At 40.8% G+C, this 23,224-nt stretch overlaps 2 protein-coding genes across 6 annotated transcripts in view; one reads left to right on the top strand and one right to left on the bottom strand.

Moving 5' to 3' along the window:
- MIOS (meiosis regulator for oocyte development) overlaps positions 1–5,615 on the bottom strand; it is a 57,533-nt gene extending 51,918 nt beyond the window's left edge. Inside the window, exons 1-2 of one of the 5 annotated variants that reach the window (XM_034963687.3) lie at positions 4,126–5,615; positions 3,074–3,171 (exon numbers count right to left, since the gene is read on the bottom strand). The gene's annotated coding sequence lies outside the window, so the exon portion shown is untranslated. Of the gene's footprint in view, positions 1–3,073; positions 3,172–3,713 lie in introns of all 5 variants that reach the window. The other 4 variants (XM_008978677.6, XM_008978678.6, XM_008978680.7 and 1 more) reach the window with 4 other exon arrangements.
- Positions 5,152–23,224, top strand: part of COL28A1 (collagen type XXVIII alpha 1 chain) — a 199,480-nt gene continuing 181,407 nt past the window's right edge. Inside the window, exons 1-3 of the mRNA XM_055115702.2 lie at positions 5,152–5,291; positions 14,761–14,887; positions 16,021–16,054. The gene's annotated coding sequence lies outside the window, so the exon portion shown is untranslated. The remainder of the gene's footprint in view (positions 5,292–14,760; positions 14,888–16,020; positions 16,055–23,224) is intronic.

Genomic DNA, 23,224 nt, shown 5'->3' with positions numbered 1-23,224 from the left:
AAAAGGTAATAGATTCAAAAAGAATGAACATACTTAAAATCTTCATTGCAATTGGCATCTGTACAACTCTGTTGTCAGTTCTCATAAGGTAAAGCTATGGTTCGCTTACCTCTCTATCCTTAGTGCCATATATAGAGCCTGGCATAGACTCCTAATAAAGATACACTAAATAGTTCAACTCAAACATAATTGCTTTTCTTTTTGATCTTGCAAAAGTTGCAGTTGGGAATCACCAGTCTAAAACTTCAGAGACTCACATAATTTAGACCAGGGGTCCCCATCTCCCAGGGCCGCAGACCAGTTCTGCTCCCTGGCCTGTTAGGAACCAGGCCACACAGCAGGAGGTGAGCAGCAGGCAAGGGAGCTAAGCGTCATCTGTTATTTACAGCCACTCGTCTCACACACTGCTGCCTGAGCTCCGCCTCCTGTCAGATAAATAGCAGCATTAGTTTCTCACAGGAGTGCAAACCCTATTGTGAACTGCGCAAGAGAGGGATCTAGGTTGTGCATTCCTTGTGAGAATCTAATGCCTGATGATCTGTCACTGTCTCCTGTCACTCCCATATGGGACCATCTAGTTGCAGGAAAACAAGCTCAGGGCTCCCACTGATTCTACATTACAGTGAGTTGTATAATTATTTCATTGTATAGTACAATGTAAATAGAAATAAAGTGCACAATAAATGTAATGCGCTTGAATCATCCTGAAACCACACCCCCACCCCTCATCCGTGAGAAAATTGTCTTCCATGAAACCAGTCCCTGGTGCCAAAAAGGTTGGGGACCACTGATTTAGGAATTCTTATACTGGTTTTATTTCCTTCTTTAGCATTTCTCAAGCCCAAGATCAATCATTTCAATATTCTTACTAGCACCCTCAATGTCTTCATTTCCTTGCCACTTTGGGTTTGCCTTTCCCCAGTCCTAGATCAACCCAATTATTTATCAACTTGTCTCCTCACTCAGGCTTCCAAGTGCTACCACACAGAGGATAGTCTCAAGCCTCTGAAAACTGATTTCAGTAAATTAAGGTATACAACATATCTGGTGTGTGGTGCTGGAGGCTTTTCTTTTATTCATCTTTCCCCTGGTCCTTCAGAAATTTTGCTTTATAGAATACCAGAGTAAAAATCTTTCTACAACACAACCTTGACCAGGCTATCCTTCCTTGCTTAAAACCCTCTAATGGTCTCCAGCTGCTCTTAGTATAACCTACAAAACCCTAAATGCTTTTGGTCTCTGCCTACTGCACCGGCCTTGTGGCACAACATTCTTGCTGTCCTTTTACACTGTCCTTTCCACTTCCTGGAGTATACCCCCTCCCTCATCACCATACCTTTGCAAATGATGTTTCCTCTGCTTAGAGCACAGTTCCCTGTCTTCTGGGCCAAGTTAATACCTGCTCAACCTTGACGTCAACCACCCTCCATCCCCTCCCTAGTCGAGGTCTGGTTACTCAGACATACGCTGTCATTAAACAGTATTCTTTCCCTTTAATCATCCATCTCTGTCTCTTCTACTGGATTATACACTCCATGAGAGCAGGTGAAGTATTTTTTGTGTTCCATTGTACCTCTAGTCCCCAGTACAGTGCTAGGCACTTAGTAGGAAGTTAATAAACATTTGTTAAATAAATGCATGTGCTGAATGATCCCTCTGACACTTCTCACAACTGCTATCTCCAAGTTTTACCTATTTCCTCATGCTTCCACTTCTACCCTCCCTAGGAGAGGTTGGCTCCAGCCAAGATTTAAATGTCTGCTATTATACTTTCATTTATTCTGTGACTCTTCATTGGGCACCTTCTATGTTCTAGGCATGGTTATGAAGCTGGGAACACAGCAGCAAACATGAGCCGATGAAGTCTCTGGTCTTAAAAAAACCTGCACTGTAGTGATAAAATTAAGTCCAACCTTAAAAAGAGTTTCAAAATTTAAGAATGAGGAGGAAGAGGGGCACCTCATGTAACAGGAAGCAGCTACGACAGCAAAGAGGAACAGATACTGCCAAATAAGGGTTCATACTCATACCCCCACAAACAAAGGAAATCTCTTAATTGGAGACATCATGAGATCTGGGCCATTTTCCCATCTCATTGAAAAATCAATGTTTAAATAAACACACTTTTTATCTAGGCTTTCATTCCACAACCCTACTCTTTATACCAATGGTCTATGGTAAGCAATCTTGATGCCACAAAGAAAAATCCATCTTACAAAACATAAAATACGAGTTTTAGCGTAAAATTTAAAACTTTGATTTACATGACTCTCAACGGAGAATATCAGCATTTCTTCCAATGTTATGCACCTAAAATACTTGTATTGCCATCCACAAAATCTGATGACAGTAATTCATACAGAATCAAAACTTGAGAGAAAAAGACTAGCTAAATCTTCTAATTTCACAAAGGAGTAAAGTGAAGACCAGATGTTTGGGTGCTTATCCAAGGTCTCTCAACTTCCATCCTAGATTACTGCAAAGAAAAGGATCAGCTACACAATATGCAGGGCGTGGTGCAAAATAAAAATGCAGGGCCCCTCATTTAAAAATTATTTACAATGTCAAGATAGTGATAGCAGACTGGCCATTAAACTAAGTGCTAGCCATTCTAAATGCTGGGCTCTGTGCTACTGCACAGGTTGCACATCATAAGAGTAGCCCTGTATAGAGAGGTGCATCTATGTCCACCCTTTTAAGAAGTGTATTTTTTTCACCATCTAATATACAGGATAAACAGTTCCTTGCTCATGAACATACATCACCAAGAATCTGGTGTAAAGAAAACAATCTAGAGTCAGAAATCCTACAGCCACTCCCCAGCTCAGATCCTAACAAATCCTGTAATACTCCAAAACCATAAAACCGAGATAAAATCTATCCCATTTCCATCTCACAAAGCTGTGACAATCAACTGAAATGAGCTCTTCACATCACACAGATGTTAGTATTACTACCATTCCCTTAATCAGCCCTGAAAGTTAATGTTTTTTCCAAATGTTGGAGACATTAAAAAATTAGGTGTAGAAGGGGTGCGGTCTGCAATAATTACAGCTTGTATTTATATCCTCACCTTTCAAGTTTAACAAGTCTCACTTCCCATCAGTGATTTCTCAGCAAAGGAAAGCCATGCTGATTCTGTGTTCATTCACCAGAATATTTGTAACAGCACTGTCCAAAAGAAATACAGTGTGAGCCATATGATTTAAAAATTTCTAGTAGCCACATTTAAAAAGTAAAAATAGGTGGAATTAAATTTAAAAACACATTTTATTTAGCCAACATTATCAACAGCATTATCCTTTCAATATGTAATCAATGCAAAAATTATTGAGGATTTTTACGTTTTTTTGGCACCAACTCTGGGAAATCCGATGTGTATTTTACACTTACAGCACATCTCAATCCCATGTGGCTACTGGACAGTGAAGTCCAACACATTACAATACTACTAAGTGTACAAAGTATCCAACCACATGCTTTTTGATGTTGTCTTTTACTTTTCTTACGGTGGCAAATTACGAGAGCGGTTTCAAGAAATTTCCACCATCAGCATCTTCGAGGAGATGCACTGCACATATCCAAATTTCCCTTAAAATATACAAAAGGCCTGCAGTCATTTGCTAACCTATTCAGCAAAGTCCACAACATGTGTGAGGTTTCATTCATCCTCTTAATTTTCATTACTCATATGAGAAGAGAACAGAGCTCACCGGGAGACAGGCCGTTTAAGAAGTACAGTATTTAAGAGGGTACAACGGGAACAGGGCACGTTGCTATTCTAGGTAAAGCAGGAATCTGAGTCCGACTCTCCCGCTCCAGGCACCTGGCTGAGCCTCCCGGGAAAGGCTGGGACGCCGCTCCCCACAAGCCTGCCGCGGCGAAGGCTGTAGCGTGTTCCCTGCGCCCCGAGGAGGTCTCCGCAGGTCCCACGGCCGCCCGCAGCCCCCGGTGGCTCCCGCTGAGGCCCGGCCAGCCGGCCGGCCGCCCGGCGCGATTACCCTACAGCGCGGAACGCGCTCCCCGCCGAGACGCCCGGGCCTTTCAACCAGGCTATCTCCGGCCCCTCGCTGCGGCCGCGGCGCTCCCGAAAGCCGAGACGCGGACCGGGTCGCGCTCACTGACCTGAGGTGGCAGCGCGGCCGCCGCACAGCCGCTTCCGGCCGGGACACCGCCCCTCCCGCCGCAGGAGCCCGGACGCGGGCAAGATGGCGGCCGCGGCGGTGCGGCCCGTGACCTGGACCACTGGGCTGGGACCCACGACCCCACCACCACGCCTGGAGGACGCGCAGCGGCGCCTCGGCCTTGGAAGGGGAGTTTCCCAGCGCGAGCCCCGCCCTTCCCCGCCCGGGAGGCGCCTCGGGGCGGGGTCACTGGCCGGGAGGCCCCGCCTTCCGCCCGAAAGCGCCGGTGCACCCCGCAGGCCCTGCCCGTGGGTCCACAGGCCGGATCCCCGGGTTCCTAGGCTGGGACTGCTTCTCAGAACCACTCTGTCGTTTTTAAGCAGGGTCACACACTCTAGCTCACTGGGTCCATTTTAATTTCTATTAAACATTTTCTTTTTTTTTGCAAATGATGTAGCAGGAGATCCAAGGTGTTTGGTTAATGATTTATTCACTCATTAGTCATTCCACAAACTTGTCTTGAGCACCTGTTATGTACCCAGCACTGTGCTGGAATGCTGAGGAGACAGGAGTGAAGTAAAAGGACATGGTTCCGGCAGGAAACAGGCAAGGAGAGCCTTGACTTGGTAGGGCTAACACAGCGCTACACAGGAGGGACGCCCGCTCGGTGTCGGGGGTCAGCAAAGCTTCCTTAAGGACCACTAGGTTGAGACAAGAAGGATGAGTATGGGATTAGCCAGGAAAGGGAAAAGGGCAGTGGGAACTGGAAGAGAAGAGCCTTCTAGGACTGGGAAAGAGCAAGTGCTGGGTCAGGAGAGAGGACATAGCAGTGAGGAGGCAGTAGGTATGGATGAATGAGCAGAGGAAGTGGGGAGGGATTAAGGTGCTTTCAGAAACGGGTTGGAAACCAGTTTAGTGAGTTTGGATGGCATTTACCCAAAGGCAATGTTAGAGTCATCGAAAGTTTTTAATCAGGCAAGTGGTATGATCAGTTTTTTGTTTTGTTTTGTTTTGTTTTGTTTTGAGACGGAGTCTGGCTATATCGCCAGGCTGGAGTGCAATGGCGCGATCTCTCCTCACTGCAACCTCCGCCTCCCGGGTTCAAGCGATTCTCCTGCCTCAGCACCTCGAGTAGCTGGGACTACAGGCGCGCGCCACCACGCCCAGGTAATTTTTTGTATTTTTAGGAGAGATGGGGTTTCACCATGTTGGCGAGGGTGGTCTCATTTCTTGACCTCGTGATCCGCCCACCTCGGTCTCCCAAAGTGCTGGGATTACAGGCATGAGCCACTGTGCCCGGCCAGTATGATCAGTTTTTGCGCAGAGAGCTGGAGGGATAGAGTATCAGAATGAGGGATGATAGAAACGCAGGTTACCAGTGGCACGGAGAGTGGGCATGGAGAGAAGTGGGTGCCCTGGGGAATATTTAGAAGGTGGGATGAACAGAGCTTGGTGATTGACCAAGTGAATGACGGTGAAAGAGGATTCCAAGTTTTTTGTTCCCAAAACTGAGTGAATGGTGCTGCCTCAGGTGTCACGAGTCTGACCTCGAGGCAGTCTTCAGATGTCTGACAGTCTTTGCTTGTCTGTTCATGATTAAAAGTGGGTGGTCTTGGGCTTGTGGTGGTGATGGCTGTAAACAGCATAATGAGCTTAGTCCTGATGATCTTGGTGGCAGATGGTTTTGATAAGATGATGAGTTTGGGGAAAGTATTGCCTTTCCAATCCTGCCATTAGAAGAATGTAGGCTGAAGAAAGTGCTGTATTACTGAGAGGAGACACGACAGTATTCATCACTTCAAACACTATCTTGCCAATCTTCTCAGTGGTTTTGACCCTGGCCTCAAACCCCCACACAAAACCTCAGATCAATACAAATCTCTTCCTTATCCACTCCTACTATACATAGTTGAGGACAACTTTTCAGCTTGCACTCAGGAGATGACACTGCCTCCTACTTCAGAAAAGAAAATTAAAACTATTAGCTAGAATTTGCACAACCTCCCACTGCTTCCTCCTTCCCTCCTCCAACATCTTGATTCACTACCATTCTTATCTTCTTTTAGGTGACAAAGAGTAAGAGGAGGAACCCCATGTATATCTCCTCTTCTGAGACCTTGCACCATCAATTACTTCACTTCCATGTATCTTTGCCTCTCCATTTCTACTGGTTCTTTACCTTCAACACATACTCAAGTTATTCCCATTTTCTCTTCAAAGGAGAGGATCATATTTGCTCTCTGTAATTCCACTTCCCCCTCTCTCCCTTGAATTCACTCCATTCAGTCCTTCATGCCCACCATGCCACGAAACTGCCACTTGTCAAGGTCACCTGTGAGCTCCATGCTGCCAGTTTCAGTGGCCAAAGCTTCACTCTTGCAACTTCTTTGTTCTTGACTACTTCCTCTCTTGACGTGTCTCATTCACTTGGTTCCATATCATCACTTTCTTCTGGTTTGTCTTTTATCCCTGTGACTTCACTGTTCCTTAAACATGACAAGCATGCTCTTGCCTCAGGGCTTCTTCACTAGCTATTCCCTCTGTCTGGAATGCAGAAATCTACATGACTCACTCTCCCTTTACTCAAGACTCTGCTCACTTGTCACTGACTACCTATAAATTAGCTCTTTTGTTCTTGTCTTTATGACACCACAACTTCACATACATCGCCATCTCTTTACTTTCCTATAGTTATCTTCTAGACTGTCTTCTCCTTATCTCCAGTTTTCATTCTGTATTTTTTTTTCTTTTTAGTAAGAGGAAATAACTCTACATTCAAATTTGAGCAGGGCACTTGGTGACCTACTTAGACATGACATTCCTTGGCCTCCCTTTCAGCAAGGTAAGGCTATATCAAAAAGTTATGTCCTGTAAGATGTGAGTAGAACTGGATCATGTCCCTTAAAAGGAAAGCTGCTTGCTATACACTTTCTCTTCCCTCTTCTTGCTGTCTGGCAAATGGCAAAAAGAAATACAGACTGGAAATGGAAGCCATGTATTAAGGAAGGCAAAGCTGTTCTCACTAGCCTAAGTCCCAAACTAATCTCAGGGAGCTGGGGCACCTCCTCCCTTGGATCAACCACAGACTTCTGGACCATTATGCAAGAGAAAATAAACTTTGTTCTTTAAAAAATCATTGTTTGTTTGGACCTGGTAGAGCAGCTTAGCCAATTCCCTAATTAAAACAGAGGGGCTCTGTCTATTTTATTCTCTGCTTAATCACCAGGATGTAAAACAGTACCTAATAAATGTGGTAAATAAAAATGTATCGGATAAATCCTAAAACAACGTATTTATTCTACATCCTCCTCCAGCTAATGTCCCTTTTTCAACTTTCTTTTCCACTCAAGCTTTGTGAAAGTATATATTTTTTCATATTGCCACTAATTCTTCTAAAGCCCCTCACAGGAATAAGTGACACCTTTCTCAGTCTTTTTGGAAACTGATTCCCCTTCTCTACTAAACCAAGATCCTTGCAGGTAGCAATCTTTTAGCATGGAACTTTGGATTTCCTTTAGCACCTGTTGCATAGGTATCCAAAAAATATTTACTGAGTTGAGTGAGTGCTTTGTATCTTTGGAAACAGTAAACCGTAGCAGAGAACTTGACAGACTGGTCTGAGATTACACTAGTTGCCTTTACTAAACATGCGTTTTACAATAGATCCTAGGGCCACTGTAGTTCAGTCTCGGTATTTTGTTTGTTTTTAATTTAAGCTTTTGTATTCCTAATAGGATTTTTTTATTGTTGTTTTTTTGAGATGGAGCCTCGCTCTGTCGCCCAGGCTGGAGTGCTGTGGTGTAGTCTCAACTCACCACAATCACTGCCTCCCAGGTTCAAGTGATTCTCCTGCCTCAGCCTCCTGAGTAGCTGGGATTACAGACATGCGCCACCATGCCTGGCTAATTTTTATATTTTCAGTAGAGATGGGATTTCACCATGTTGGCCAGGCTGGTCTCGAACTCCTGACCTCAAGTGATCTGCCTGCCTCATCCTCCCAAAGTGCTGGGATTACAGGCGTGAGCCACTGCGCTTGGCCAGGATGTTCTTTTTAAGCTTCTTCATTTATGTTGTGGTGATCCAGGAGAGGATTTTTGTTGTGGTTTTAAAACCAAAAGGATTGCAGTTGAAGGACAGCGAATTTCTTTCTTATTTACAGCTGCTCCTGGCAGCAATTCAGTTACTACAGTACTGGAACATTTTGTGAAGTCTGTGACTGGCTAATCCCAATTCTTTTTATTTCCACATGCACAAAGTCAGTCTGTACCTGAGAGCAAGTTTTGCTTTTAGATGGAGGCTGGGCAGGTATCAAGCTGAAATGAAGCCCTGTAAGCATGTGCCATGGCTTAGGTAATCTTTTCACAAAGGTTGAAGATCAGAAGATCAGAGATATCTTAAAATAATGGCCTTCAAAAACTTTTCTAGAATATCCCCAAATAAATTTTTTAAATCAATGCATTTCTTCATGCATTTTGGGATTACACCTAACATTGTCAAAACAAATTTACATAGTTGTCAAGTATATGATTTGTAATATTTTTTAAATCTTTAAATTATAAGCAAAACAGGGCTGGGTGTGGTGGCTTATGCTTGTAATCCCAGCACTTTGAGAGGCCGAGGCAGGTGGATCACCTGAGGTCAGAAGTTCAGGACTAGTCTGGCCAACATGGTGAAAGCCCGTCTCTATTAAAAATACAAAAATTAGCAAGGCATGGTGGTGTGCACTTGTAGTCCCAGCTACTTGGGAGGCTGAGGCAGGAAAATCGCTTGAATGCGGGAGGCAGAGGTTGCAGTGAGTCAAGACTATGCCACTGCACTCCAGCCTGGGCAACAGAGCGAGACTCTGTCTCCAAAAAAAAAAAAAAAAAAAAAAAAAAGGTTTTTGGAAAAATTTGACAAAGCATATCATGTGAATTCAGATTTACCTCAATACCAAGAATTATGTTTAAATAGGACAAGGAAGATTTTTTAAATTTTTATTTTAAGTTTAGGGTTACATGTGCAGGTTTGCTATATAGGTAAACTCATGTTATGGGGATTTGTTATATAGATTATTTAGTTACTCAGGGATTAAGCCTACTACCTGTTATTTTCCCTGATTCTCTCCCTTGTCTCACCCTCCACCCCTGGTAGGCCCTAATGTCTGTTGTTTCCCTCTATGCGTCCATGTGTTCTCATCTTTTAGCTTCCGCTTGTAAATGAGAACATGCGATATTTGGTTTTTTGTTCCTGCATTAGTTTGCTAAGGATAATGGCCTCCAGGTCCATCCGTGTTCCTGCAAGGGACATGATCTCATTCTTTTTTACGGCTGCATAGTATTCCATGGTGTATATTTACCACATTTCTTTTAACCAGTCTACCATTGATGGCCACTTAGGTTGATTCCATGTCTTTGTTATTGTGAATAGTGCCACGACAAACAGACATGTGCATGTGTCTTTATAATAGAATGATTTATATTCCTTTGGGTATATACCCAGTAATGGGATTGCTGGGTCAAATGATAGTTCTGTTTTTAGGTCTTTGAGGAGTCGCCACACTGCTTTCCACCATGGGTGAACTAAATTATATTCTCACTAACAGTGTATAAGCATTCCTTTTTCTCTGCAACCTTGCCAGCATCTGTTATTTTTTGACTTTTCAATAATAGTCATTCTGACTGGGGTGAGATGGTACCTCGTTGTGGTTTTGATTTGCATTCCTCTAATGATCAGTAATGTTGAGCTTTTTTTTTTCATATACTTGTTGGCCACATGTATGTCTTCTCTGGAAAAGTGTCTGTTCATGTCCTTTGCCCACTTTTTAATAGGGTTTTTGTTTTTTGCTTGTAAATTTGTTTAAGTTCCTTATAGATGCTGGATATTAGACTTTCGTCAGTTGCATAGTTTGCAAAATTTTCTCCCATTCTGCAGGTTGTCTGTTTATTCTGTTGATAGTTTCTTTTGCTGCACAGAAGCTCTTTAGTTGAATTAGGTCTCATTTGTCAATGTTTGCTTTCATTGCAGTTGTGTTTGGTGTCTTTGTCATGAAATCTTTGTCTATTCCTATGTCCAGAATAGTATTGCCTAGGTTGTCTTCCAGGGGTTTTGGGTTTTACATTTAAGTCTTTAATCCACCTTGAGTTAATTTTTGTATATGGTATAAGGAAGGGGTCCAGTTTCAGTCTTCTGCATATAGCTAGCCAGTTATCTCAGCACCATTTATTGAATAGGGAGTCCCTTCCCCATTGCTTATTTTTGTCAGCTTTGTTGAAGATCAGATGGTTGTAAGTATGCAGCTATATTTTTGCGCTGTCTATTCTGTTCCATTTGTCAATGTGTCTGTTTTTGTACCCATACCTTTCTGTTTTGGTTACTGTAGCCCTGTAGTATAGTTTGAAGTCAGGTAGCATGCTCCCTTCAGCTTTGCTCTTGTTGCTTAGGAGTGCTTTGGCTCTTCAGGCTCTTTTTTGGTTCCATATGAATTTTAAAATAGTTTTTTTCTAGTTCTGGGAAGAATGTCATTGGTAGTTTGATAGTAATAACATTGAATCTCTAAATTGCTTTGGGCAGTATGGTCATTTTAACAATATTGATTCTTCCTATCCATGAGCAAGGAACATGTTTTTCATTTGTTTGTGTCATCTCTGATTTCTTTGAGCAGTGTTTTGTAGTTCTCCTAGGAAAGATATTTTATTCTTTTTTTTTTTTTTGGTAATTGTGAATGAGATTGTGTTTGTGATTTGGCTGTTGGCTTGACTGTTGTTGGTGTATAGAAATGCTATTGATTTTTGTACATTGATTCTGTATCCTGAGACTTTACTGAAGTCATTTATAAGCTGAAGGAACTTTTGTGTAAAGACTATGGGGTTTTCTACATATAGAATCAAGTCATCTGTAAACAGGGATAATTTGACTTCTTTTCCTATTTGGATGCCCTTTCTTTCTTTCTCTTGCCTGATTGCTGTAGCTAGGACTTCCAATACTATGTTGGATAGGAGTGGTGATGGAGGGCATCTTGTCTTGTGCTGATTTTCAAGGGGAATGCTTCCAGCTTTTGCCCATTCGGTATCATGTTGGCTGTGGGTTTGTCATAGATGGCTCTTATTATTTTGAAGTATGTTCCTTCCATACCTAGTTTATTGAGAGTTTTTTTAACATGAAGCAGTGTTGAATTTTAATGAAAGCCTTTTCTGCATCCATTGAGATAATCATGTGGTTTTTGTCTTTAGTTCCATTTATGAGACAAATCACATTTATTGATTTGCATATGTTGAACCAACCTTGCATTGCAGAGATAAAACCTATTTTATCATGGTAGTTAAGCTTTTCGATGTTCTTCTGGATTTGGTTTGCCAGTATTTTGTTGAGGATTTTTGCATCAAGGTTCATCAAGGATATTGACCTGAAGTTTTCTTTTTTTGTTGTGTCTCTACAAGGGTTTGATATCAGGATGATGCTAGCCTCATGGAATGAGTTAGAGAGGAGTTCCTCTGCCTCAGTTTTTTTAAATAGTTTCAAGTAGGAATTGTACCAGCTCTGGTAGAATTCATCTATGAGTCTGTCTGGTCCTGGGCTTTTATTTTTTTATTTTTTTAAGTGGTAGTCAGCCACTGATTCCATTTCCGAGCTTGTTATTGGTCTATTCAGGGATTCAATTTCTTCCTGGCTCAGTCTTGGGAGGTTGTACGTGTCCAGGAATTTATGTTTCTTTTAGATTTTCTAGTTTATGTACATAGAGGTGTTCATAATATTCTCTGACGGTTATTTGTATTTCTGTGGAGTCAATGGTAATGCCCCTTTTATTGTTTCTAATTGTGTTTATTTGGATCTTCTCTCTTTTATTTTTTATTAGTCTAGCTAGTAGTATATTCTGTTAATTTTTTTAAAGAACAAACTCCTGGATTCATTGATCTTTTGAATGTTTTTTTGTGTCTCAATCTCCTTTAGTTCATCTTTGATTTTGGTTATTTCTTGTCTTCTGTTAGCTTTGGGGTCAGTTTGGTCTTGGTTCTCTAGTTCTTTTAGTTGTAGATGTTAGGCTATTAAATTGAGATATTTCTAACTTTTTTATGCAGGCATTTAGTGCTATAAATTTTCCTTTTAACACTGCCTTAGCTGTGTCCCAGAGATTCTGGTACATTGTATCTTTCTTCTCACTAGTTTCAAAGAACTTCTTGATTTCTGCCTTAATTTCATTATTTACCCAAAAGTCATTCAGGAGTAGGTTATTCAATTTCCATGTAACTGTATGGTTTTGAGCAAATATCTTAGTCTTTATTTCTAATTTGATTGCACTGTGGTCCAAGAGAGTGGTTGTTATGATTTCAGTTCTTTTGCATTTGCTGAGGAGAGTTTTGTGTCCAATTATGTGGTCAATTTTAGAGTATGCGCCATGTGGTGATGAGAAGAATATATATTCTGTTGCTTTTGGATGCAGAGGTCTGTAGATGTCCATCAGGTCCATTTGATCTATTGGTGAGTTCAGGTCCTGAATATCTGTTAATTTTCTGCCTCAATGCTCTGTCTAATACAGTCAGTGGGATGTTGAAGTCTCCCATTATTATTGTGTGGGAGTATAAATCTCTTTGAAGTTCTCTATGGACTTGCTTTATGAATCTGGGTGCTCGTATATTGGGTGCATATATATTTAGCATAGTTAGGTCTTCTTGTTGAATTGAACCCTTTACCATTATGTAATCCCCTTCTTTATCTTTTTTGATCCTTGTTAGTTTAAAGTCTGTTTTGTCTGAAATTGAGATTGCAACCCCTGATTTTTTTCTGTTTTCCATTTGCTTGGTAGATTTTTCTCCATTTCTTAATTTTGAGCCTATGGGTATCATTGCATGTGAGATGGGTCTCTTGAAGACAGCATACCAATAGATCTTGTTTCTTTACCCAACTTGCCACTTTGCCTTTTAATTGGGGAACTGAGGCCATTTACATTCAAGGCTAGTATTTGTTCCTATCCATATTCTGAATTCTGTTTCTGTCATTTCAGCCATCTCAGCCTTGTTCAGAACCCTTGCTGGAGAGGTGGTGTGGTCATTTGGAGGAAAGAAGGCACTGTGGTTTTTTGAGTTGTCAGAGTTCTTGGGTTGGTTCTTTCTCATCTTTGTGGGTTGATGTTTCTTCAATCTGTGAGGTTGCTGACCTTTGGGTGTTTTTTTCTTTCTTTCATCTAGTATGATGACCTTGAGGGTTTGGTTGTGGTATAAGATGGATTCAGTCAACTGGCTTTGTTTTTGGAAGATTTTAGGGGGCCAATGCTGAAGCTCTCAACTCTTGGACTGTGTGTTCTCTCTCTGGGGGACTTGTATCGGGCCCTGATCTTGTTGTCTGGATCCTTGAGGTTAGGAATCCACTGTATGGGGGGTTGGGGTGGGGAGCTGAGGTGGTTCGGATTGCTGTTCACTACACTAATGGGTGGTGTTAGCCAAAGCATTTTGTAGTGCAGTAACACTGGGATCCATCCTCGTTCACACATGACAGCAGCAGTGGCAGTGGAAGCATAGTGAGGTATATGCTTGTTTGCTGCAGCAGGGTACAGGTGCTGGGATGCCTGCCTCCATGTGGGCATTCATCACAGCGGCCGAGGCAGCACCGCTGGGTGGGGGTCGGGGGGTCGCTGCTGGCAACTGTGCAGTCAGGCTGGTGGTGGTGTTAGCATGGGGGTGGGGTGCTGGTGGGCACAGGTCTGTGTGTGTTCTCTGTGTGCTGCAGGCTAGGGTGGTCCCTCAGGGCAGGGGAGGATCCACTGTTTTCTCTGCCTAGTTTCACTCCCAGGGCAGTGTTGGCACAAGGGCAGGGCACTGGTGGGAGTAGGGCTGGCTGGCTGGCTGTATGCCTGCCAAGGCTCCAACTGCAATGGTGGTGGTGGTGGTGGGGAGGTGGGGTGGAGTGCATTCTCACTGCAGCAGTAACAGGGCAGGGAGCTTGCACACACTGCACTGGTGGGTAAGGAAGGCAAAACCTGCTCATGCACATGTGCTCTGGGAAAGCAATGTGGGGGCTTGCTGTGAGCCTGGGGGAAACTGCAGTGTAGAAAGGGAGCAGGCAGGCTGGTGCATGGCCATGGGGGCCACCCCTCTGGAGCTGTCTGCCAGCCAGGCCTGATCTGCCAGTACAGGAGCTGTGAAGTGGGCCCCCAGGGCACCTGAGGCTGCTCTGCAACCAGGTGTGGGGAGGCTGGGGCCCTGGGAGAGGCCAGCAGACCAAGAGGTGCTCAGGTTGAACTGGCCCCATTTGAAGGGCAAGATCACCTTGCAGAGTTCAGATCTTACAGTTTCCCTAGGGCTAAAGTCTCTTATGGGAGCAAGTTGAGACTAGGGAGATGGGCTTCCCTGGCTGTGCTCCACTAAAGATGCTCCTGCACCAAACCCTCTAGGCTCTGCCTCAGCTGATGTGCTGCCGCTACCACTTCTCTAAGCAGCCTTTCCTGCTAACTCAAGTGTCTGTGCTGGTCAAGGGGGTCTCCTCCTGCTGGGATTCCAGAGGCCCATGGCAAGAACGGGTTGCTCCTTGCCAGTTCAATTCACCTGTTCCCCCGGTGTCACTGGGGCCAGGAACGAGTCCCAGTGTGTGGTAGCCTCATGCAGGGTTCCCAGCTTCTTCCCCCTTCAGCCCAGGTTCTGTGTCTTCCCTCCATCCACTCTAGGTGACTTCCCTCTGAAGATCTGTTAGACGTGCTCCGGGCATCTTGGTTCCTTGGTGGCAGCTGTTCCACCCGGCTGTGTCCAGTCAGCCATCTTGCCCTCCCTCCAGAAATTCAAAAAAAATTTCAGGTAGAAAAATAGTTTGATTGCTTTGAATTTTATGTAGCTTTGGACTTTTAAAATGTCAGAATTTATTCACTTACTAAAAGTGATTTGGAAAATTATGCCTTTGGTTTAATTATTGGTAATTACACTGTCATTCTCTTTCCCTTGTGTATTGAACTAGGTCCAGAATTCAGTTTATGTAGACTCTGAACATGTTATGAGAATCTGATTGATGTTTGTCCCCTGTATTTAAAGATTAGCATTGGATTATTTCATGTTGCATGCCTGTATCAAAAGATTTCATGTATCCCACAAATAGATACACATACTATTTAAAAGAAAAGTACACCTTTTTAAAAACGATATTTAAAAATAAATAAATATTAACACTGGAATATTTCAAAGTTGTCAATGTGGATTGTCTCAACCAATAACCACTGCTTGATCTATATAATTAATTTTTTTAACAAAAACTTTATGATTAAGCTATTCTTCAATTGTAGGAAATTTTACATTGTTCTATTTTTTTCTCCTTGAACTTGTATTTCCATTTCACTCTTTCCCACTGGATTATTTATTTAAGAAAAAATTATATAAATATATAGCATCTACTATGTGTCAGAGATTTTAAATATAGACTCATTTAACATACTATCTCAGGTTAGGTTTCCTGGGAACCAGATTCTAAAATGGAGACTAGGATGTAGCATATTCATTAGGGAGTATTGTTGGGATCAGCACCTAAGGATGGGAGGAGGAAGAAGGGAGATTAGACAGAGGGGGAGATTGAGCAGCTATGCAATGCCAAAAAAGGCCTCTGCCAGCCCATGGGTAACTCTGGAGTTGGACTGGTCCTTCAGAGTTGTCCTGAGTTGGGGGCTAGGACACAGGCCTTTATACTATTCCATTTATGTGGATGTGTCATTGAATGTGAACTGTCCCTTGGAGGAGGCATGATTTTGAGTGAGGCAATTTCCTCGGGTAAGGCAGTCCCCAAAGAAAGCTGACAGCTGAGGGCTGTCTACTGGCAGCACTTCCCACAGCTGAAGGAAGAAGTCACTAATGACCAAAGGAAAATCTGGAGGCGCATCACAGGGCTCACAACATCTTCATCACAACTTTATGAGGATAACACTTTTATTTTTCCTATTTTGCAGATGAGAAAACTGAGGCACAGAGAGGTGAAATAAGGTAGGCAAGCTCATACGTTTCTTAAATGGTTGCGCTAGGATACAAACCCAGACAATCTGGCGCCAGCATTGTGCTTCTAACCACTGGCTCGTGCACTCTCCAAGGGAACTGCCTTTTGATCTAATTATATGCTGTCATTAAAATAATCTTTTTTTTTTTTTTTTTTTTTTTTTTGAGACGGAGTCTCGCTCTGTCGCCCAGGCTGGAGTGCAGTGGCGCGATCTCGGCTCACTGCAAGCTCCGCCTCCCGGGTTCACGCCATTCTCCTGCCTCAGCCTCCCGAGTAGCTGTAAAATAATCTTTTAAAGCAGGAGTTAGCAAACTGTTTGTAAAGAGCCAGATAGTAAATATTTCCAGCTCCTCAGGCTGTGCTGCCTTTGTCACAACTATTCAATTTTGCTCTTGTAGTGCAAAGGGAGCCATAGATAGTACATAAACAAATAGCCATGGCTCTGTGCCAACAAAACTTTATTTACAGAAACAGGTGGCAGGCTGGATTAGCTTGTTGACCCGTTTTAGGAAATTATTTAAAGATTGAGAAAGCACTATGGTTTACTGTTACAGGAATGAAATATTACTGGGTGAAATAATTATACTGATCCTAGCCTTATTTTAAAAGGGTAAGTTTTAACAGATTTCTCTGTGTGGTAGGTTTAAAAGTGATCATTATTTTCTTCATTATACTTTTCTGTGTTTTCTAAATTTGAATGTAATTGTTATATGCGTTACAATATAAAAATGTTTTTAATAAGAAAAAAATGAATGTTATTTTAAGAGTATAATTGGAGGGATCAGGATGCTAAATTCCATAATAGACACATCATAATCCTATATCCACAAAGTTAAGGCACAAATAAGATGCAAGCAGCATATCAGATGCCTTATTAACTGGAGCAGTTTTAGCATGACAACTGCAACATGGGCAATGCAAACATTTCCTGCCTTGCTCATTGCTTTTTTTGTTAGTAATTTGGCGCATTTCTTCTAACAAGCACTGAGTCACTAAAGTAGCAGCTATCAAAATTGTTCTCAAATTGGCATCGTTAGTCCCAGTAAAACCAAGTCATTTTACTGCCTGATCTCTACCCCTCATTGAACAAGACTTGAGTAAATCACATTTGGGATTTTGAAACAGATGATGTGGCTACATTCTGCCAATGTCTCTGCTCCCACAGCTATTGCCCTGCTTTAGGTCTTAATTACTCCTCACCCAGACGGTAGTCTCCCCAGTTGGCCTCTGGCTCCCTGGTTCCTACTCATTTACTCTAATCCTTTTCCTCTGTGAGGCCAGATTGATTACTCTGAAGCATACCTGAAGCGACCCTTTACTTAGAGCCTTTCATTGGTTAACATTCCCTATAAACCAACATCCAGACTCCTCAGCCTTGACTTAAATGTCCGTGTTGCAAGTCATAATGGTTGAGAGATGAGAAAAAAAGTTGTATTTTCAATGAATCAGATTAACTTTATAATTAGACCCAAAGCAGTTATATAAACAGTTTTCTGTTGGTAGTAAAATAAGAAAAAGATTTTCAGAACAAGAACTGGGAGGTAGATGTTTATTAGACTATGAAGGCAACGCATTGAGGACCAGGGTCATTTTGAGAAAAAGATTAGGTCACAGAAAAATCAAAGCATATGTGATTGGCCTGAGTCAGTAATTTGGACTATTTCAGATGTAAGGTACAATGTGTAACTGGAAAACCTTCAGATGGATAACAGAGTTGACTCACATGCTCTAAATCCTGGAACATTAGCAGCTCGTTTGAGAAGCTAAGCCTGACTTTCTTGGCTAAGTATAATCATAACCCAAGGAAGCAATGAAAGAGGGAAAAAACTCAGAAGCATAAAGAGAACCAGAATTAGAATCAGGACAGGCATGATGTGGACACAAATTTACTTCCAAAGTTTTAGCCTTTTAATGACTTTTATACTATTCAGTTTTATAATCATTGTTCTATTGGCATATTTTGTCCTCTTTTTGAAAAATATTTCCAAGAGTCTCCTACTTTAAACTTGAGAAGAGGGATTCAGTTTGCAACAGTGCTTAAGAGAAATCTCATTTACTAAATTAATAGATGTTAAATGTGTTGTATAAATGAGGTAAGTATATGATAATTATTTAAAGATTAGTAAATTACATGTAATGGTGAATATTTCTCTCCATGTAACACGGATAAAAACATCTGGAATTTTTTTAAAGGGTTATCAACATGAGGTTGTCCCTACCTACTGTGGCCCAACATATTTTTTCCCACTTGATTTCTTAATTCATACTAGAGCTGTCCCACTGAATTGTTCCCAATTACTTTTCCATAGCACTTTCCTTATAACATGCTTTTGTTCCTTCCCCCCAGGCCCCCAGAATGCTCTTCTCCAAGACTTAGAAAAATCAAATGCTATCCATCCCTCAAGATACATCCCTCCAGCCCCTCCTTGAAGTCTCCTGCAGCTAGAAGTAGAAGTAGTATCTATCCCCATCTGGACCCCTTAGCACTTTGCTGTACCTCCCTTAGTCCCCATCTCTTTACACACACACACACACACACACACACACACACACACAGAGTATTATAATACTATTACCTATTATATTACATTATATTATTGTAGTTCTACAGGAACTACAAGGAATTCTACTGTGAATTCCTTAAGGGTGGGATACATTTTACAATCATCACTGTTTCTCTCATTAGTTGTGGAATCAAAAAAATGAGTGCACGATGAAAAATTATTCAAACACATACATGCTTTCATTCCAATTGAAAATTAAAAAATATTACTATTAAAACAATATTGAAGGACATGTAACACAATTCAAATATTCCTACCATGCACGATTGTTTTCACTTCTTTGTGCCTCTTTCACCATTTATTTGTGTGCATACTCAGCATATTTGTTTGTGTAACAGGATGTTAAAAATAGAATTTGTTACCTGTAGTTTTTGCTAAAGCTCTACTAGAGTGGAACAGAACAATAGGTGGTAAATACTCCATTCCTCAGTGAGATGCTACCTACCTATGCAGAGCTGGAAAAGATTTTGCAACCTGAAAACCCAATCCTTTCTGAGATATAAAAGAACAGAAGAGTCTGGAAGTGATTTCTTTGGAGAAATTCATTTTCTGTGAGTCTCACTCCTAATCCCCTATGAGATATCTGGGGGTGAAGGGCAGGTGCTGTTCCACACAGAGAGCTTAATCTGTGCATCTTGGAAGAGGGAGGTAGGTAGGGAACAGGGTGGGCTGCTTTGGGACCCATGCCTTAAAACTCAGGTACTGGGGCTGGCTGGTTCTAATGGCCAAGAGGTGAGAGGTGCACCTGTGGGGAACAACCTTCACTCTCAGTTTGTCAGGATAGAGGATATGAGTCTTGCCCTGAGGATGGGATGTAGACTACAAGGGCAAGAGAGTCAGCTTAAAGAAATCTGTAGAACTATCTGCCAGGACTGAGGTGACCATAGCAGAGAGATGTTGGAGGTATTCTGTTGGGAACAAGATGGTGTGAGGTAAAGATTGTATTTGATACCTGCTGGAGAAGAGATCTTGCATTAAGGCCAGCATTAAGAGAACTTCAGATGAGAAATCCCTGGTGAAGCAGAGTCTCCAAAGAATGCATAAGAGCTCTGCAGTGAGAAAGAGATCACCTGAATACCTTCCAAAATCAAAGCATGGCAGTGACCAGCTAAGCAGATCTTTCCTGTCTTCTACCTGGAAGGGCCTGAAAGTGCAATTCATGAGTTTGGGGAAGGCAGAGAGGCACAAAGTGGGGAAATGGAAAAGTTGACTATGTCCCCTTTCCTACTGCAGTATTCCAGAGAAGAAACTTCAAGCTCAGAATATTGGCTACTACCTGTGATAAACATTTAAATTATTGGAACGAGAGAGTTTTTATAACTAAATTTGAAAGAAGCAATTTTTTTTAATCAAAGACCAACCCGAAGATTCATGACCACTACCTGTGATTTCATCCATGTTGCAAGGAAAATCCTGCCCCACTTCCCCAATAGGAAGAGTGGTGGGGGAATAATAAAGTTGTTTTATGATGCATCCTATGGACCTCTACTCGACAGAATGGTAACATTCAACTGTAATCAGGATGAGCAAGCCACTTTATTAAACTAAAATTTTAAACTTTAATAAATATAATACAAACTGAAAAATAAAAATAATTTTTCAACTCTACACAAGTATGTTAACTGCATAAACAGTGAGATGTTACACAGGGCTGAGGCCTATACTTCTTCAGTTTGTACATTAAACGTCTCCATGGAGGGTCAATTGCATCCTACCTATTCTGACAGTTATCAGGTAGCGAGAGATTTGAGGAAGAGGCGCTTTTCTAATCTGGGGTAGGAAAAGGAATGATACCATGTATCATGAGAAGTATTTGCACATAGTGTGTCAATTAAGCAAGTGCTCAGACTATTAACAACATTACTATGTGATGAATGTTTATACAGTGGATTCAAAAATAAGCTTCTTTCCAGAAAGCAGCTTAGTTTTCATTGATTATTACCAGCATCTTGGTAATTATTTATTTAATGGTTTAAAAGTTAAAGTTTCAATCTATATTTGTTTTTTTAACATCAGCCAAGGAAATACATGTCTGTTATACTGCATCTTTGGAAGTATGCAATAAGTGTAACTATTGAATCTATATTGAAGAGCCACAAGACACTGAATTTAACTGGACGAGACTATTTTATTTAGGAAGACAATCATCTCCTGTGATCAGCTTAAGGTTTTTGTTTTGTATTATCTGGAACAAGCTAAGTTCATATTTAGAAAATAAAGTTAGTTTTTTGGGTGCATGAGTTTTAGAGTAAATTAGTAATTTAGTAAACTTTGACATTTCCACTTTGTCTCCAAACACATTTAAATTCTATCTGTCTGACTGAAGTTCTAAGGCATTCTGTGGTTACTTAGAAATGATTCCTTATATTAATGTTTACAAATGCTAAATTGTATTTGTTAAATACATGTCTTATTGCATAAGAGTTTTCCTTTCTTATAAGTTTAATATAAATGTCTAGGAAATAAGACTCCCATTTAATAGCTTATAAAGAATGCTGATGTATCAGCAGTGGCCTTGACATTATTGGATACAAGTGAGATCTACACTGATGATTAAATCAAATTGGCTAAGATTATTCGTTCTAATAAAAGCACTGACTCCATGAAGTTTTCTTGTGGCTGAAATTAACATTCGTGTTCCTACAAGCTCTTTAAAATCTTAGTTACTGAAAATTATTCCTTTTGACCTGATTTTTTCTTTACTTTGGATGTATTTGACAAGGTAGAGGTTAGGGATTGGAGAGTATGTAAAGAATGAAATAAAATGTAGTCACTTTTAACTATATCCACATATATCCACAGGGAGATGGGGGTTAACACTGATAATTATTCTCAACATTCTTCTTCTGGGTTTGGAGTTAATTGAGAAATATACATAGCGGTCAGAAACATAGGGATCAAAATATCAGCATAGTTTTCCATAAAGCTGAATGTGCCTTGGACCTGCAACTCAAACCAAGCTTCTAAGTACCTGTACCCATGTCTAGATTTGGAGTTTCTCATCGGGGTATTACAGTTGCAAAGGGTGTCACTCGCTGCCTTCCATCCTTGGATTCTGAATAGTAAAAGAGGAAAAGAAATCACAATGCATAGGACTTTTAACATATTAACTCCACTAGTTCAAGAAAAATCAACGAATGGATGTTAGATCAATGCATGTTAGACTATCTCCCCCCATCATAACACTGAGATGGGTCAGTGTTAGGGTTGCTAGATTTAGCATACACAAAAATTATAGGCTGCCAAGTTAAATTAAGTTTCAGATAAGCAATTAGTTTTTTTCTCAGTGTAAGTATGTTCCACATGTTGCATGTGACATACTTATACTAAGTATGAGATACACCTAACTCCTCCTCCTATGGGTAGCAGTGAATTAAGGGATATAGAGATGCCTAAAATTCCACACTAACAGAAGTATCATGAAAAAATGAAGGCAGAGGCATAGGGTTCCCATGACATACTTTGAGGAATTTTGTGAGTTTAAGTCATCAAAATCTTGGAAAGATAAAGTTATTTAGAAGACAATCACACAGTGCTACAATATTTAAAATAGTTGTTCATTTTACAACCATTGCTGATGAATGACTGCATACATTGCTATGGGTACTATAAAAGCAGTAGAATTTTTTAAAAAATTCCTGCCTTTAATAAAATATATATTATTTAAGTATTATTATATAACATAAAATATTCACTTCTCAGTACAAAACACAATAAGTATTGTTAGATGAATGGTACCATAAATAATGCTGGAAGAATTCAGAGCAAGGAATGATCTTTGTGGGCTGCATGCCAGTTAAGAAGCATTAAAAAGTAGAAATTTGCCCCATTTTCTATAAGTCTAGAGATAGAATGAGCTTCAAGTACAGGACAGAAAGAAATGGATGTTGTCAAATGGTAACTGATGATTTGTTTATGAGTACATATACGATGTCTACTTGGGATTTCTAGGGCTATTTGGAGAGTGAGTATTTTGCAGGGGCTAAGGATTCTAGTTAGTGAAGCAGCGATCTGGTGGAAAATTAAAGTATCCATGAGAAATGCTGAAAATAAGAATTAATGAGATCTGGTGGCCTAAGGAGTAGAGTCCAAAATGATAAATCTGTGTAACTGGCATGGTATCAACTCTGTTTTAATTATTGCTTAATAGGTTGAAGAGTTGAAGGGTTTTCAAAGTACTTTTTATTGTGAAAATTTAAAAACATGTATATTAAGGGTAATATGACAAAAATCTGTATACCCACCACCCAGAATTTAAATGTTTCAGGGTTTTTAAAAAATTCTTCTCAGATCATTAGAAATAGAGTTGAAGTCCCCTTTGTATCCAGTCCCAGTCCTATTCCCCTTTCTCTCTCCAATGACAACCACTATCAGAAAACTGGTGAGTTTTCTACTATCAAAGTTTGTTATAGATTTACAACATATAGATGTATCTATTTTACAGATGTATCTGTAAAATAGCTAACATTTTCTATGTTTTAAAATGTTATAGAAAATATATCATATTTTTATATCATTCCATAGCTTTCTTTTCTATTTAAAATTATATTTTAAGGATATATAAAGGTTACAAGATATATTTGTTGAATAAATAAA

The sequence above is a fragment of the Pan paniscus genome, chromosome 6, assembly GCF_029289425.2.
Source record: "Pan paniscus chromosome 6, NHGRI_mPanPan1-v2.0_pri, whole genome shotgun sequence".
NCBI lineage: Eukaryota > Metazoa > Chordata > Mammalia > Primates > Hominidae > Pan > Pan paniscus.
The sequence above is the reverse complement of the archived record's forward strand: the minus strand, read 5'-3'. Positions and strand labels throughout refer to the sequence as shown.